We start from the raw sequence: 15,445 nt of genomic DNA, 5'->3' as shown, positions 1-15,445 counted from the left end.
ACATGTATGGAGAGAGAGAGAAACTAACCTCTTTGTACTGTGTTGAATGCAGAAAGGCACTGCTGGCAGATGATAGTATATATCATGTTGGAAGGTGAGCAGGTGAATGAACCCTCGATGTAATGGCTAACTTGGTGCTACCTCAGTGGGGTCAGAGTCAGCACCTGGATTCATTGCAGGATCTGGTCCCTGTGCTTCTGTCTTTCTTGGGTGGCTTGCTGTTGCTTGTGAGTAACTATTTTAGATTAGGGGGTCCCTCTGTAGTTGTTGACCTTTCCATTTGGACTTCTGAATGCTCTGTTTTCATTGCTCTCTGGAATCATTGGTTGACCTACTTGGATGTTACAGTGTTACAGTGAGCCTGTATTGGCAAGGGAGACATAGCACCTCTGACTGCCATGGGTTTAACTGTCCTGATGTAGGAGGTCTTGCCTGCTTAAGTTTAGGCCAGAGGTTACCAGCTTAAGTTTAGGCTGGGGGTCACCAGCATAGTGCCCAGAGGCTTTTCCTGGTGCCCACACGGTCCCCTCCTCTGGTGAAATTAGACTGGTGTGTGGTGTCCACAATAGTTTCTCCAGTTTGCAAATGCATTCACAGGCCCCAAAAGGTTGTGGTGGCAATCAATGAATCTCATACTCCAACATACGATAGATTAAACTTCCAAATGGCACCTTGCTGATGCAGAGTAGTTAAGCAGTCTCAGAGGCAGCTGTTCCCTAGAAAGAGAAAGATCACACTTACTGCTTGTAAAGGTCATATATTATATATTTTTTCTATATGTCAATCTAATCAACAGCTATGGTTATTCTTTCTGGACAAAGATTCAAAGTAAATAGAAAATTATCATATACTTTCAGCTTTTGCCCTGCTTTCTGTTAATAAAATTGTTTTTGGGGTATCCGCTTTATATTAGATTTATGGTTTATGTAGATTAAAGTATATTAGTGTATGTAATCATTCTCAACTACCTTATATAAAACAGAATCTATCACTTCCTCCCCAGTGTGCACTTACCATGGTGAGCCCATGCTACTTATTCATACTGAACTTGCCCGTAAGCAATAAAATCAGTGCACAAAATATCCACCCCAAGAACTCGTAGAATGAGAAACAGGAGCTCCTACCCTGCCCCCACCCTCTTCATAATAGAATCAATGCTCTATTTAACACAGTGAATTGTTTCAAATTTCAGTCCTCATGCCCTCACTGAACAGCCGCTTCATCTTTGAAATATCCAAAATTCTGAAATTTACAAGGCCTTTTAAAAAAAACTATAAATGAAGCAATTAAACCTCCAGATTGGAGGATGTAAACCTTTAAAGGCCTCTTTATAGAATTTCAAAAGAAAGAGGGGGTTATATTTAGCAGGTGTGGCAGTCCACGCAAGACATTTCATTGAGAGAGAGCCTGACATTATCCAGTAACAAATACTTAAATTAATATAAAACATCTTCTGGAGAGACCTTTTTCCTTCCTTCCTTCCTTCCTTTTTTTAAATAAATGCTGGGTGATCATAACCCTTTAGGTGAAATCCTTATGCGCGCGCGCACACACACACACACACACACACGGCACTATACTCAATTACTTTTAAATCCCCTTGACTTCTTGCAGGGTCAGAATTTCACCCTTTACAGTTCCCTCAAATGAGAAAAGCACAGTCACACACACACACACAAATCAAAAGACCTTTATAAAAAGGAAATCTAATTCAAAGTGACTTCAGGAGAGTAAGGGAGATGAAGGGCATGGATAAATTGTGCTATTTTCTTATAAGCTAACGTCTTTTTTCGGCCTCAAAAATCATTCCTTCATTGGGAAAGGAAGAGGAGAGCAAATGATCAAATGGAAAGAAATCATAATAATCATAATAATTTTTTATTTATACCCCGCCCTCCCCAGCCAAGACTGGGCCCGGGGCGGCTAACAACCAATAATAAAAACAAGTTGATTAAAATACAATTTAAAAAAGATTAAAAAACAACATTAAAACATTAGGATGCAGCCTCTTCACAGGAGGAGAAAGGAAAAAGAAAGAGGGGGAGGGATTCCAAGCCAAAGGCCAGGCGGAACAACTCTGTCTTACAGGCCCTGCAGAAAGAAATCAGATCCCGCAGGGCCCTGGTCTCATGAGACAGAGCGTTCCACCACACCATTGTTGAGAAGGCCCTGGCTCTGGTTGAGGCTAATCTAACTTCCTTAGGGCCCCGGACCTCTAGGGTGTTGCTATATATGGACCTTAAGGTCCTCTGTGGGGCATACCAGGAGAGGCAGTCCCATAGGTAGGAGGGTCCTAGGCCATGAAGGGCTTTAAAGGTCAAAACCAGCACCTTAAATCTGACCCTGTACTCCACAGGGAGCCAGTGCAGCTGGAAAAGCACTGGGTGAATATGCTCCCATGGCAGAGATCCTGTGAGGAGCCTCGCTGCAGCATTCTGCACCCGCTGGAGTTTCTGGGACAGCTTCAAGGGCAGCCCTGCATAGAGCAAATTACAGCAGTCAAGCCTGGAGGTGACCGTCACATGGATCACTGTGGGCAGGTCAGGGCAGGAAAGGTAAGGGACCAACTGCTTGATGCGGTGAAGGTGGAAAAATGTCACCTTGGCTGTTGCTGTAACCTGTGCCTCCATGGAAAGGGGGGCGTCAAGGATTACACCCAAACTCTTAACGGAAGGCAATGGCACTAATTGGGCCCCCACAAGAGAAGGGAGTTGGTCCCTCATCCCCATACCATCCCGACCCAGCCAGAGGACCTCTGTCTTCGAAGGATTTAGTTTCAATCGGCTCCCACGAAACCATCCAGCCACAGCTTCCAAGCATCTGGTCAGTGTGTTCGGGGCCGAGTCGGTGTGGCCATCCATCAGCAGATAGAGCTGAGTGTCATCAGCATATTGGTGGCAACCCAGCCCAAAGCTCCGGACAATCTGAGCAAGAGGGCGCATAAAGATGTTTAAAAGCATTGGGGAAAGAATTGCGCCCTGCGGCACTCCACACACCATGGAGTGGCGCGACAACATCTCCCTCCCTAGTGCCACCCTCTGTCCCTGACCAGAGATAAAAGAGCACAGCCATTTATGGGCTATGCCCTGTATCCCCATGTTGGTGAGGTGGTGGTCCAAAAGATCGTGATCGACCATGCCAAAGGCTGCTGACAAATCTAAGAGAATCAGCAGTCCTGACCCGCCTCGATCCAGTTGTCTGCAGAGATAATCTGTTAGGGTGACCAGAGCTGTCTTGGACCCAAAACCAGGAAATGAAATAAATGCTGACTTCTGCATAGAGCTTTGGTCAGTCATCTTAGTTTGGAGATGATGTGGGTGTGCTTCCTAAGTGGGGATAGGATAAATAACAGCAGTTTGTCCACCTTTTGTCCCCGTTCTGCTCTCAGCTCTCACCTAACTATCTAGAATCATCATGAAGACTTTGCATTACACAGTGACAATACTACCGAGGTATCATTCCTGAAATCTCAGCAGTGCCACTGTGGAATGCACAGCCTTCATGATGATACTGGGCATTTAAATCCTTAGTGGTGATGTAAATCATATTTTAAAATTAGCCTACCCTATTCCCTTAGAAAGAGTCCTCCATGAGGATGCTTAAATTTTATAGCACGGGATACACTTTTGATTTGATTTGGTCACCAAGCATCAGCAGGGTTACAGTCCTTTGGTTGCACATGCTGCAAATCTTCTTTCTTCAAATTAGGTAGATTATTCATTTTAATGTCGTGGCAGAAGTACAAGAGGAACTGCCCTGGAGAAGTGCCAGCTGATTAACTACTCCTGCTACACTCATCTATTGACAGAGTACCTTGATTCCTTCAATGGCTTCTTCAGTCCAAGAAACCACCATGTCTTCATTAAGTGTTTGCAGTTCGAAAGCACGCCACATGACTCGGAAAAACTGTCTGTGGACAAACGTCGGCTCCCTCGGCCAGTAAAGTGAGATGAGCACCGCAACCCCAGAGTCTTTCACGACTGGACTTAACTGTCAGGGGTCCTTTACCTTTACCTTTAAGATAAAGTAACAACACCTATGTTTAGGTAGGTAGCCATGTTGGTCTGACACAGTCAAAATAAATTTAAAAATTTTTAAAATGTCCAGTAGCACAACTAAGTTTGTTCTGGGTATAAGCTTTTGTGTGCATGCACACTTCTTCAGATACCTATGTTGTTCCTGCCAGCACAATACTAAAAATTAAACCCATATGTCAACCAAGCAGCATGGGATCAATGTCCCATGGAACTGCATTTGGCATGTGTAAAATGCATATGAGTAGATTATTATCTTTATACACAGTAAATCTGGCCCCATACAGAGGATCACGAACCTTATCCAACAACGACCATTTCAATGTAAAAAGGTCTTGTTGATGTACTGGACACAGCTTCATTCTGAGCCAGACAGTTTTCTGCTTGTGAATGCCGCAGGATGGCTTGTCTCGAAATAGTCTTTATACTTCACCAAGGCCATTTAGACTAGCATGGTGCGTTGCTCCCAAACAACTGAGAACTTTCATCAAACAGATCTCATGTTCTTCTATTGTCCTACCAAATACTATTGAGTCTTCAAGATACACAAGTACTTCAAGGAATTTCATGCTCCCGCAACTTTCTCCATCAGTTTTTAAAATGTAGCTGGAGCCCAGTTAGTACTTGAGACATCCTTTCAAACTGGATAGATGCCCAGAAAACAGATGAGAGCAATTTGCGCACTATCTCCTTCTGCCATAGGAATTTAATGGTAGCTGCACACGAGATCCAGTCCTGAATACTACTAACTTCCAGTCAAACTGCCTGATCCACCATCTATTCAAGGCAAGGCATTGGTTTAAAGTCCTGTAATCAACACAAAGCTATATGGCACCTTATTTTTTTGCACACTGTTAAATAGGTGATGACTCTGGGCCATGGATTCCTTAGTCTAGATTGTTCAGAATGGTCAGTTAATGTTTCTTCATGGGAACTAATTGTTAGAAGAGTTTCCCTTCTAACCAGAGGATCTCTCCTTATATTAATCTCAGTAGCTGTCAGGGCCTTCAGAAATGAGCTTCTCTTCTAGCTAAGAGGAAGGGGCTGATGTAAGGTATAAGTAAGTGAAGCAGCAGCTGTTTGGGAGAAGGAAGGGTGAGGTGGGGGGGGTATGTGATTTTGTGGAAAGCGCAGGCCTTCTTTCTGGGAATCTGATGTGGGGCAAAGACTTTTGTGCCTTGCAGAAGTGCCTGCTGTTTGACTCTGCTTACACTTGACTTTGTAAATAAAGAAAATATCTCAAAAATGCCATAAATCCCATGTTCACATTTCCAAAAGAAAGCAAACCTACTTGCACTTTATTGGGAATTCTCACTGATCAGGGAATTGTGGAGTGTTACCTAAAAGCAGCCATTCTATCAGGCTGCAGATGAAGTAAAAGCAGCACTATTTGAGCACTTCTCTTGAGAGACTCGTTGCTTTTGATCCTCCTTCAACTGTCCCCTAGTGGCAGCTATTCCATCAGGCTACCTGAACCAATTCCATCCCAACTGGTTGCTTAAAAAATTGTTAAATTTTAAAACTGGTACCTATGCTTACTTTATATCCTTTCCTCACCCCATTTATTTTCCCTCATGTGCCATGTCTATTAGACTGAAAGCCTAAAGGTAGGAACTGTCTTACTCCTGATCTCTGTAAGCCATGCCTTTTCAGCTCTGACTGGCAGAAGCTCTCCAAAGTCTTTCTCAGTCCTTCTATCAGAGATCCTTACCGTTGGAAAATATATTTGGGACATTCCACTGGAGACATGCTGACGTTGGCAACATTTCATCCCAGATTCTAAATGGAAAATATTGAGAAAACAATGACAAAATGAGCTGGATAATGTTTGAAGGTAACATCTGGAGACTTTGGGACTGTGCTTACAAACCTGGAATGGGAGAAGACATCATGTGTAAATTAAAACCAGAAAATCAAGTCACACAATTGACACCGACTCTCTGTATTGGATTCAAGGTTAAATAGAGTGGCATCCTAATCTCCCTGTGTAGATGGCTGGGGGAAGGGTGCAGAACAGTGCATTCATTGCTTCTCTGCTACCATTGGTCAGCAGTGTCCACTGTGATGGAGGCCTCTAGTTTTGTCACGGTGGATGAGAAGTTATTGCCTCTGGTTCCCCTGCAAGTAGTAGCAGAGGATTGGAGACATTGGCTTCTCTAGATCCAAAGCTCCATGAACCCCGCAAAGGGTCAAATCCTCATTCCCCCTCATGGCCCTGTAAAAATAAGAAAAAAAAACTGCCCCATTCTGGCTGGCTGGCATAAGCAAGTGGGATTTTGAATGTAGTGAAATATCAACTGCTCTGTGCTTCCCTAGTTCTTCAGTAGGATTACTCTGGAGATTGTACTTGGTTCCCATTTAAATCACTGGTAAAAGTTTGTCATCATGATGCAAGTTGCATTGATCTCTAGTAAGAACTAACCTAGTTTGCATCCACTCAATGCAATCCAAGCAACAGTATGCCAGAAGCTAAGAAAAGGTGTATCACAATAAATATGCCTAAAGAGCAAATCACTCCAGGCAACTCAGGCATGTGAGCCAAACCATGAAGTTGCAGGGAGGGGGCGGAGAATGTGGAAAATGCAAAGTAATCTAATATGCCTCTGAATACCAGTTGCCGTGAATCACAGCTGAGCAGAGTGCTCTTGCACTCATGTGCAGCTTGCAAGCTTCCCACAAGCATGTGGTCAGCCAGCCTGTGAGAAGAGGATGCTGGACTAGAAGGGCCATTGGCCTGATTCAGCAGACTCATCTTATGTTCACTATCATTTATTTTATTTGTTGTTTTGGCCATCACACCAAAACACAAAAGTAAATTCCCTTCAGGACATGTCATTCTTACATCGGTCTGAACTAACCATTCAGATTGTTCTACTTCGGTCTAGAAATATCATCTGCAGGGCATGAAGAGCAGATTTTGATAAAGACAAATTCAGTGCAAATGATCATGATTTTGTCTAAAACATTTGGCAAGTATGGCTGCTGCAGTTTAAGTCTTCTGCACACGCCGTAGTTCCCAGTAACACATGGCGACCACAAAGGGTTCCATAAAATTGCATAATGCATAACCCCTATCAACTGGCATGGTGTGCAAAAAGAAGACAATATGAAACACATTGTACATCTGTCACTAAGCTCTAGTGACAAATTTATGCAGGATAAATCAATTTTATTTTTTTTGCCGGGGGGTGGGAATCACAAACGTATTTATTATTTTAACCAAGAGAATCAGTTTACCATTATGTGTGCTTCCACTAAAGCTCCAGTTGTAAGCATACTTTCTAGGAAGTCAATATTATTGGATTCATATTCGTTTTTGTTTTATATTTATAAGGAGATGTTGGTAATGTTCTTTCCAGAGCAGTGCAATAGCTTCTTTATCTTTTAGAAGTGTGATACTGTCTGCTGAGTGTAGGGGGCATACACCATGATTTATTGGTCCATAGACGTTCTTTGTGGCTTTAAAGAAACTCTGTGTGTCATGAGTGTCAGCTAAGTGCTGGATTTCCTAAGGTTTTTTTTATCTACCAGGTGTTTTTTAGTTCTCTGGTTCTTCTTTGAACCTCAGCCTTAGCGGTGGCATAGGTTTTTTTCTTAGTGGCACAGTTTCTATCTCTTTGCTAGATCTGAAAGGCCTTCCTTTTCTTGTCAATCATGCGTTCAAGCTCACTGTCATTCTCATCAAACCAGTCCTGGTGTTTCTTGGTTTGGTATCCAATAGTTTGTTCACAGGCTGCAATAATGGATGTTTTTAGTTTGGTCCAGTGTTCCTCGATGTTATCAGGGAATTCTGAAAGCAGGTGGTCCTTAAGAGTGAATTGAGTAGAATGGAAAGCAAGAGGCAAGAGATGCTGAATTTTGGCCTCTCACATTGCAATGCTGAAATTTGAAAGACCAAAGTCCACAACTGATGCCATATTTACATATTAAAAGAACTGTTGCTGAAATTAAATTTTAACTGGATTCATGTTTGTTTGTTGTCATGCATTTATATCCAGTCCTGATCAGGAAAGATTCTCAGTACAAAAAAATAAATAAAATCAAGGTGATTAGTACAAATTAACCATTTGTTAAATTGTTTCCTTGGGCCAGGCTGAAATTTCAGTATATTGTGCAATTAGCCCTATCTGCTAACACACTGCAAAGTAAATTGTGAAAATCTGCCAGCTGCTATTGGAAAGAATAAGGAAACTCTTCTAGGTGGGAGAGTTCAGGGTACCTATTAAAGCCCACAGGCCAGAAAAAAATAGCCGGTTTAGGATAATGGTGCTTGTTTTAGCATTGCAGAAAGATTAATGAGAAACATGGGAGCATTTTTCTAATAATCTTAATGTTTGCCATATAAAAGAAAGCAGGGTCGCCCCCTCCCACACTGGACAGTGATATTTTAGGTGAAAATACTTCACCTAAGTTTCACTGCTCTTTCAGCTTTACCTCTCTTTGCTTAAGATGTAGCAAGGCTAAAGAGAAAGTTGCCAAACTCAGAGGAGTATCTATGCAGTTTCTCTTGTCATTCTCATATTTGTTGCTTTAGGAAGAATTCAGACAAATCTGTATACTGGTTATGAAAAAGGAATGGTTTTGAAAGAGCATATTTAATAAAAGCCCAAAGTATCAGTTATCTTTAATATAAGTCCTTGTATCTTTAATACAATCCTGAAGCATTAACTATCAGTTGAAAAGATTGCACTACCAAGAAAACAAAGCATCAACTCTCATATCATGATTTGAAAAGACAAACATACTTTCGTGAGGGGAGAGGGGGGAGTCTGTTTTCTATGTTTAAGATAATCATTCCAGCAGTTGCCTTCACCATTAAAATCAAAGAAATGAACATTTCCTCTATGAAAATAACTAGAATCCAGCAATTGTATGAAAAGCTGACAGTCATGCTAATGTCACCTATCACACATTTGGATAGCATTCATTAAAAAGATTCCCTAGTTTTAAAAATGACATTTTAAACCAAAGCAGAGAGGAGTAGATTGACACATCCCTTTCTCTGCTCACAACCTTTTTGACATGAGTTGGACATTTGAGCGGTTTCTCCAAGCTGCTTTGACAGGAACGGAATAACATGTTTTTTTTCCTCTCTGGAAGGAGCTCTTATGCTGCACTTCTGTACACACTTACCTGGGAGTAAGTCCCAGTGAACTCAGTGGAAGTTGTTTCTGAGTAGACCTGAATAATATTGTGCTGCTAGGTTGTAATCCAATAAACGCTTATCTGGGAGTGAATCCCACTGATTTCAGTGGGACTTTTTTAAAGTAAAAAAGAGCCTCAGTGGGTGTGAATAGATATATTCTTTCTGAATCCACTAGTGGTCTGGATCAGTCTCAAACTTATGGTAGAAAAGCCTCAAAAGTATGAGACATTTGATCCAGGGAACAGCCTGATAATTCTGATGTTTGGCTGAGATTTATCTAAATTGTCATAAGATTCCTTAGTGATCAAAACAAGGATACAGATCTCATGAAAATAACTCTTTTCATGGTATGTTGGTACCATAGCCTCCAGCAGCAGAGGAATTAAACCACCCCCAAAATAAGTTCAATAAACTGGTGTTCTACTGTGTTCACACTGCAGCGTAAGAAGGAGGACATTTTATCCAGCCATTGGACCCAGGATTGAACTGACACTTTGTTTTTCAAATTAACATTTTTAGTTAACGAATGAATACTTTGTTGCAGTCAATGACCAGCTTGTGCAGAGAACAAAAAATATGGCGCTCTCCAAATAAGAAAGGCAGCTGTAAATAAAACAAGTTAACCATCAGTTTCAGATTGTACCAGAATTAAATCAAGTACAAGTCAATTGATCTTGCACTTTAACTGCAATGTAATAGCAAAACAAAGACCTTTTTTTTAAAAGTAATTGCAGGAATGTTGTTGATTAGGCCAGTCTTTGCTACCTGGTGTCCAGGTATTTTGGACTACAACTCTCATCAACACCGTATCCTGGCAAGGGCTGATACAATTTGTAGTCCAAAACATCTGGAGAGCAAATGATTAACTTAAGTAGGTTTTGATAGGTCTACGTAGTCTGGATCTAACCCATGATAGGTACTTTCTCTACCAAGGGTCATTAAATTATTTCTATCCTAATATTGTTGCAAAAATTACAGTATAACAATACATGCAATATTTAATAAGCAAATAAATTGCATAGCAAGATAGAGGGGCTATGCCATTTTGGATAAAAAAAAGATGCATATAATGCTCTCCCCTCCCCCATGAAAAACTCCCTGCAGTGGAAAGTTACTGTATCAGAAGAATTGTAGCTGTTTTCCATGCTCGTTTAAAAATGGGGCCCAGCCAAACCCCATTCAGGAGAGTATTCCTATAACCTGGATGTCGTGATTAGAAAAGTCACTTCTTTCTTTCCCACTAGCTGAGCTGCTTGTCAGAGATAGAGCAAGAAGGCTCCCAGAAGCCTGAGAAGAGGCTCATATGAGCAGAGGCAATGCAGATCATGCTATCTTTCAAGATGAAGAATACTTTGGATGGAAAATGTGGCAGATTAGAAGAATAATCTTCATTTCACAGGGGAAGGGGCGGAAATCTGTTTGGAAGCAGAAGACGGGAAGTTTCTCAATATTTCTCCCAGAACAGAAGAATTAACCTGGAAATAAATGATGATAAAACCAAAGGCTTGGGTAGAAAACAGCAAGAAATAACACAGACCAGATGGATATGTCTGCATACCTGAGACGCTTAATTTCAAAGAAAAGAATTTAAGGGCTGTGAAGAGAAGAAAGGGACTAACATGAGAAATAAGAACACGCCAACAGCTGAAATGTAAATACCTGTGAATAAGCCAGTTTGAACTGAAAGCAACAAGTTGTGTGACCCTTTCCTCTCCTGTCAGCAAAGCAGAATAGGATCACAACAAAATCCTTTGATGCAATTGAGCATTATCATGGCACAGTACAATGCCATGCTGAAGTAACTTCAAGCCACCATAGACCTATGTGGTCATAAAACGTTAGCATGAAGTGTGCAATGGACAAAGATGGAGTGTGATTGGCGGGGGGAGTGGTTGAGTTAGAATTTGCACTGGAACGCTTCCTCAAGGGCTGGTTCCACCCACTTTGCTGGTTCAAAAATATGTAAAGAACCTAGCTAAAATCACACCCATTGCAACCACTAGACTGGACAGCCTCAGCCATCAACCCTCTCCACACTCCTCCAGTCATGATAGAGGAGGGGATTCGAACTGAGCTTGTCTATTATATCTGAAATGTCTCATAAAATAATTTCTCTAGGTGTCACACACATAAAAGACAAGAACATACAAGCACGGGAGAAGCACATACATACCTAAGGTGTCCACTTCTGCAGTGTCAAGAAAGAGGAAATGAAAAATAGAGTACAGAAAATATTCCTAATTTGCACAAAATGTGCATATGTTAATCTATATGTATTTATCATCATCTTTATTATTTATTGAATTTATATACCCGCAGGTCTCAGGGCATAGAAACCCAACACATAGCCAGCACAATAAAGCAAGCACTGTAAAAACAAAACAAAACAAAAAAACCACAGCAGACTAAAACAGCCATAAAATACATCAAAACTGCCAACTGGACCACAGTGGTCTAAAACCAGGTCTTAAAATGCCTGGGAGAACAGAAAAGATTTAAGCTGATGCTGAAAAGTTACCAGGTTAGCTTCCCTAAGGAGAGCATTCAAGAGCTGAGTTGTACAGCTTACGGCTCCATCATTTTGCCTCCACACCTGTAGAGCTGTGAGTAGTCTAGAGCACGTGGAAAGTTGATGATGGGGAACTTTAATGTAAAGGCAGTATTTAGACTACCTGTATGTGTGCGACTCACCTCCAAGTAAACATGGCAAAAGGTTTCGAACCTCAGCAATATACAGTCCAAGGGCAACAACTATGGCCAGGTATAGAGCCTGGAAACTGACTAATTTTGCAGTTGAAATGAACTTATAGGATGCAGACCACTGCAACATTATAGCGAATGGAAATAAAAAGTTGTGCCCTACCCCTGCTCATGAGTGGCAAAAAGAAAACAGAGAAGGTTGCACAGTTTGGTTTTCCAAAATGAAAACAAACAAGCAACAACATATGACTGTGGCTTTGGGAGGCATGGTCGTTGCGACATTTCAAACTGTAACAAGGTTTTGGGATAAACATGGAAAAAAATACAGTTCTGAGAAATAACTGAATTTCATTGTGTTACATTGTATTTGATAGTTTTTAATGTTTGCAAGACACCTTGAGCCTAAAGCGACAGTGCGGAGTATCCAATTTCAAATAAATGAAACTTTTGCTCATGCAGGATACATGCATCTCTTCGTTAGAGGAAATAAATGACACGGCTGGAATAAAAGATGCTGAAAGAAAGAAAGCCTGTAAGTCAACAGCAAACTGTTGCTGCAGTGTCAAAAACTGCCCCCCGTGATCTGTGAAATCATTTTAAAATCTTTTTTTCCCTCCCCAGGGATAAGATTTACGGTTAAAAGTACATACTGTGTACGTTTGGAAGTATAATAAAGTTAGAAGGTTTTCCATAGAGACTTCTTTCTTGTTCAAATCAGCTGTACTTTGCCCTGATTATAAACACTTTCTGCATGAGATGCACCTGGCTTTTGGACAGCATCTATTGTTTCATTTTCCTTCAGTCCCCAAAGCAGCCTTATAAATTCTACAGCAGTGTAAATAATGTCTCTCTCTCTCTCTCTCTCTCTCTCTCTCTCTCTCTCTCTCTCTCTCTCTCTCTCTCTCTCTCTCTCCCAGTCTCTCCCTCCCTCTCTGTTCTGTTCATACCCCCTCCTTTTTCATCTGAACTGAACCACACCTCTCTAAAAATACTCACTTTTTAATGAAAACCATATTTTTAAAGCCATTGTTTGTGTGTGCATGACCTGCTGAAAAGCTTGCAGAGTCTTTAATGTCAGTTTCAGATGACACGTGTCTTAAGAAGTCTGGGATCCAGCCCTTGTCTGGGCCTGGGAGATCTGTCCCAAATCTTTATGAGAAAGACGGACAAAAAAAAACTTCTGGTTTTGGCATTTTGTATTGGAGCCTGTTTTAGGCTCAGAAGGCAGGGAGGGGGCAGGCAGAGGGGGGAGAACCAGCAACGTAGAGTCTAGACAGAAGAGATTGGGTTGAAATCTGGAAGCTATTCAGTGAGGCTACAGCACATGGCAGCTTGACTGCAGAAAGGGATCACATTACACTGCCTAATTACACATGAAAAATGTACACATCACTCCTCTTAAATGCTTGGAAAAATAGATGTTCAGATGGCAATTGTGAACTGCAGCTACACAGGCAGTTTGCACATAACTGGAACATTTCAGAAACTGACATTTTACAACCAAAGTCCTTTCTCTCCTCCCTCCCCCACCGTCTTGTGTTTTAAAATGCATTTCTCCCAATATGTTAGTAAAGTAAATTGCATTAAAAAAAAAGTTCTACAACAACTACTATTACTACTACTACTAAAAATAATTTCTAAATATAGCAGATAGTCACTCTGAAAATGGCTTATTAGAAATGAAAATAAAATGAGTCAAATAAAAACTCCAAACCTATTCCAATTTACATAAGACTAGAGCAAAGAAAAAAAGAAAAAGAGAGAGAGAGATGTGAATAAAGGCATACACTTACAACTAAAATAACCCTTGTTTGTCATCAGACACTGAATTTCTCACTAAATGAGACCATTTTAGTAGAATAGTAGGAGATGTGTGGCCAGTTCTCCCTTGGATTTGGTTTGCTGTTGCTCTCAATGGCGGTAGTGGTGGTGATCACAATTTTGTAATTAGCTGTGTAGTGTTGGGATCAGATTGGGGAGAAGTGCTGGCAACATTTAACTCTTTCCCTGTGATGCTTTCGTGATCTAAAACATCACTCCCTTGCTATTTGCCCTGCAGTGAAACATACAAAATTAAGGTTACTAGTTATAAAATTCCCAAATTGAAGAGACTGGGAGGGGGGCTTGGGGTTGATTGAAGGCCCCTCTGGACGCTATTTTTATTGTGCATTTGTGACTATTTGTGTTTGTGATGGCATCAGGGCAGTGATAAGGAATCCTAATTTCAAAACTGTTTACGCCTGCAAAGTTTTGCTCTCATACAGCTTCATTTCCATTTGGTGCATGTCTGTAGCTTCCTACTGAAATCCTGAACATTTTTCATACTGCTATAGTTCAAGAACGCCCTTCCTGACAGCAATAATACAGCACATTGGTGGAAATGCAGGGAGGTGAACTTAAGACTGTGGAAATGAGGAACTGGAAGGAACTGAAAGTGACAGATTCACCCATCCCTATCGAGGATATAGTCTAGCCAGGCTAAAACACTCATGAAAGTCATGGTAAGAGGCATGGCTTATGGAGCAGGTGTGACTAGGGAGTGTCCTGGGGGCCAGACAGAGAGCCTTAGAGAGTGGCATTTGGCCCCCAGGCTTGAGGTTCCCCACCTCTGAGCCAGTGGATTTGAGGATCACTGTTCTATTCACTCATACATACACTACATACTGTACATGTATCCATTTTAACACCCTCCTTCCCATTCAGTTAGCACTCTCAGGGTGGCTTGCAATGAAAGATAGAGTAGACAAAATTAAATAAAGGAACAAAACCAGCTTTCTAAACACGTGTGTATGTTGTCAGCACCGACTAATGCGAAAGTTGTAAAAAATGAAAATGAGTCCTGAGAAAATAAAATAAAAAGTATTTGCCCAGAGCTAATAGAGCAACAGAGGTCCTCTCTCTGGCCCTTACCTCAGATGGCAGGTGAAATATACTCGGAGTCAAGTGTGGATTTCATGCTCTTTATTCAGCTCATAGTAGTGAGGAATGAAAGTTTCCCCAAAATATCTGCTTTATATACACTATTTACAGAATGGGCCACACGTGATTGGCTAATTCCGGGATTCTCCTGTAGGCCAATCAGGTTGCGGATTCACTTCCATCTGGAGCTGGATTGGGTGGCTCCTGCGGACCAATCATACTGCTGCATTGTTCTAGGACCAATCAGATTGCTGCATTTTGGATGCTATTCAACTCAGTACATAACACCAGGGTACCCGGAGAAAGGCCACTGGAGTACTTATCTCAGTACTTGGTCCAGTTCATGTAATGGTCCTTTAGCTTTTAGTTAAAACTAAATCAGTTTCCTAAATTTAATTCTGTTAGAATGCCATTCAGCTCCATTTGAAACGGAGAGGCATTAAGAACTCAGTCTCCCAGGTTCTTCAGCTCAGTCAGTAAAGCATGAAACGCTTAATCTCAGGGTGATGGGTTCAACATCCACATTGGACAAAAGATTCCTGCATTGCAGGGGTTGGACCAGATGGCCTCATGGTCCCTTCCAACTCTAGAAGTCTATGAAATAAAGCTCAACGCCAGGGGTGCACAACCTGCGGCCATCCAGATG

The 15,445-nt window shown here is 41.4% G+C and overlaps 1 long non-coding RNA gene across 1 annotated transcript; it reads right to left on the bottom strand.

Annotated features, from left to right (window-relative positions):
• Positions 1-340: 340 nt before the first annotated feature.
• On the bottom strand, positions 341-12,904 carry LOC310760417. The gene is made up of 3 exons (XR_014546961.1): positions 12,877-12,904; positions 5,746-5,813; positions 341-709 (listed from the first exon to the last, which is right to left on the bottom strand). It is a non-coding gene; the product is annotated as an uncharacterized lncRNA (long non-coding RNA).
• Between the last annotated feature and the right edge of the window lie 2,541 nt (positions 12,905-15,445).

This window comes from Podarcis filfolensis, assembly GCF_964270895.1.
Source record: "Podarcis filfolensis genome assembly, chromosome: 4".
Classification (NCBI taxonomy): domain Eukaryota; kingdom Metazoa; phylum Chordata; class Lepidosauria; order Squamata; family Lacertidae; genus Podarcis; species Podarcis filfolensis.
This window is presented reverse-complemented; position numbering and strand designations above follow the sequence as displayed.